At 43.7% G+C, this 2,655-nt stretch overlaps 1 long non-coding RNA gene across 1 annotated transcript; it reads right to left on the reverse strand.

Moving 5' to 3' along the window:
- Positions 1-951: 951 nt before the first annotated feature.
- Positions 952-2,117, reverse strand: LOC137776090 (uncharacterized). The gene is made up of 3 exons (XR_011076171.1): positions 2,013-2,117; positions 1,347-1,465; positions 952-1,091 (listed from the first exon to the last, which is right to left on the reverse strand). It is a non-coding gene; the product is annotated as an uncharacterized lncRNA (long non-coding RNA).
- Between the last annotated feature and the right edge of the window lie 538 nt (positions 2,118-2,655).

Genomic DNA, 2,655 nt, shown 5'->3' on the forward strand with positions numbered 1-2,655 from the left:
TGCCATGTGGTCACCCCATCCCCTGCTGGTTGGACCCCTCCACCTGAAAGCAGGGAAGAGAAACAAGGAGGACAGAGCCTGGGCCCCAGCACCCACCTGCCCTGAAGTATCACAAGAAAGGGACAGAGACATCTTGAGCTTCAGCCCATTTTGGGGGGACACTTTGTTCCAGTAACAAACCTTTGCTTTAAGAACCAAGGTGCGTTACAGATCCCTCCCCAACTGTAACAGAAAGTGAGGCTTAATTTCATCACAGAATAAAGTTATGAGGAACTTACAGGCCTAAGAAACTTAGGTTTGGGATACTCAATTAGTGAAGAATCTAAACAGAGTTTGGGCTTGGAGCAGTAAATTAAAGAAGTAGCAAGGGTTGTTCATATAGGCTTCTGCACCTTTCACATGAGAGACTTATTTCCTGCTTTCAAGGAGATAGAGGGTCAGAGTGTCCCTCTTGCATCAGCCATTTATTAAGGAACTGTAATTCAAAGTAATCGATGTGCCACTGTGGAGCAGCCCTCCCTGAGACCCAACAATACACAGAGGTGGGAATACATGCATATATTTCCTTGCATTATCAGCTGAGCACTTTTAGCTCCTATATGTAACTTTTTAATAACATTCTCTAGTAAAAGGAACCAGAGCTCTTTGAAATAATGGCTGACACTAGGACTGACACAGTAAATATATGAACCAGGACAATCTTGAATCTTATATCAGAAAATAAGGAAGTACCAAGAAAAAAAATCCACAGGATGGAATGATGTCAAAGGAAAACAGGAACCAATGGAAAGAGCTCTCAATAGCCAAAGTAGGAATGAAATTAGCAACAAAATCTGGACTGCTGGATTATAACAAAAAGTTAAAAAAACAAAGCAAAACAAAAAATACTATCCACAGGTGTCCATGCTGGTAAAAATAAGTAACTGCACAGGGTTTTGTTTGTTTGTTTGTTTGTTTTAATGAATAGGGTTGAATAGAAATCGCCTATGTGGAAGTCCAAATAATTGATGTGGACACTCAGCCATCCATGGATTGTGGAGGTGGAGAGAACTCCTGTCTCCATAAGTGCTGGTTCCCAAAGTAGCTTCCTCCTAAAGAAGACACACGGCACGGAAATGGGAAAAACTTAACTTCATTGTGGGGAAATCTGAAAAACTACCTCAGCCAGGTGACCAAAGTTAATAGTAACAGTGATAAGTTGCCTTGAGAGCCTGTTCCCTTGATATAAAGTGATGAGAAAGCACTTTACCTCTGTGATCTGCTTACTCAAAACCCATAACTCAAGCCTAATCCTGAGAAAAACACCAAGTAAATTCCAATGCGGGACAGTCAACAAAATATCTCACCAGTACTCCTCACCAATGTCAAGGTCATAGAAACAAGGACAGTCTGAGAAACTCTGAAAGCCCAGAAGAGCCTGAACAGACGTGATGACTAAATGTCACGTGATACCCTGGATGGCATCCTGGAAGAGAAAAAGTTAGAATGAAGGAAACCCAAGTGAAATATGGATGTCAGTTAATAATAAGGTACTGATATTTTATCATTAATTGTGACAATTCGGTTTAAAACTAGAATGAGAAACCTATTGCATCACACTAGAAATCTAGATGAAATGGGTAACCTCCTAGTAAAAACACACATTAACAAAATGGAACGTAATAAAGGAAAATACAAACAGAACAGTTAGCCACCAAAAGACCTCTTCCGCATTTTGCTTCTCCTTTCATTGTTCCGGGATTTCACTCTCCTGGGACAGGGAAGGAATGGAGACAGAGCAAGCTGGCAGTTCCCCTAAGTTTGGACCGCACTCAGTGTCTTCATCTCGCCCAGCCATGCCCCATCCAGTAGGGCACCCAAGGGAGTCTCAGGGATTATTGGTTCTGATGTTATCAGCTATGACTTTTGTGATTCCAATGGACTGGACACACTTACTAAAGTAAAATAAATCATTATTTTTAAATGATATAAATTAATAACTCCAAGAGACAGGTTTAAGAGTGGATTTGGACCTGGCAGTTCTGGTGGCTCACTCTCTTGCAGTGTGATCTGGTCTCCCTTCAATCCTTTGTCCTGCTAAATGCCTTTGGGTGGCCCCATTCACAGGAACAGTCTCTCTCACTGCATCCAGGGCTTCCAGGAACTGCAGGCGACACCCACTCAATGTCCATTTTAACAGAAAAGAAGAGGTTCAGTTAAGGTCAGTGACTGTGCTCACCCATCCAGGGCTCTTGCTGTCCTCCCTTGATGGCAGGAAGCTCTTCCACTTGCTAAAATAGCAACTTTGCTGTTGGTGGTAAACTCAAGACTCTTGCTTTGGGCATCGGGGCCTCACATCAGAGGCTGGCCCTGATTGCCAGTATACCTCAAAAGGCACACAGACTTCATTTGTGTCCCTGGGAGGTGGGAGCCCAGGACTCACACCTGCCCTCTGACTATATTAATCACCCATCTCCACAGAACACATTTGCTCATTTCCCAGTCTCTGCTCTCTCCTTTACAGAGAACAGAAACCAAACGGTAGGTGGTAAGGAAACTGTTACTCAACGCAGCAGTGTCTCAAGGATGATTCTATACCGTGGAATCCACAGTTGGCTGGCTTTCTGGAGGCCGCAGGGACTGGGCCCGGGATGCACGTGGCTCCTGGAGACCACG

This window comes from Eschrichtius robustus, chromosome 14, assembly GCF_028021215.1.
Source record: "Eschrichtius robustus isolate mEscRob2 chromosome 14, mEscRob2.pri, whole genome shotgun sequence".
In the NCBI taxonomy this organism is placed as follows: domain Eukaryota; kingdom Metazoa; phylum Chordata; class Mammalia; order Artiodactyla; family Eschrichtiidae; genus Eschrichtius; species Eschrichtius robustus.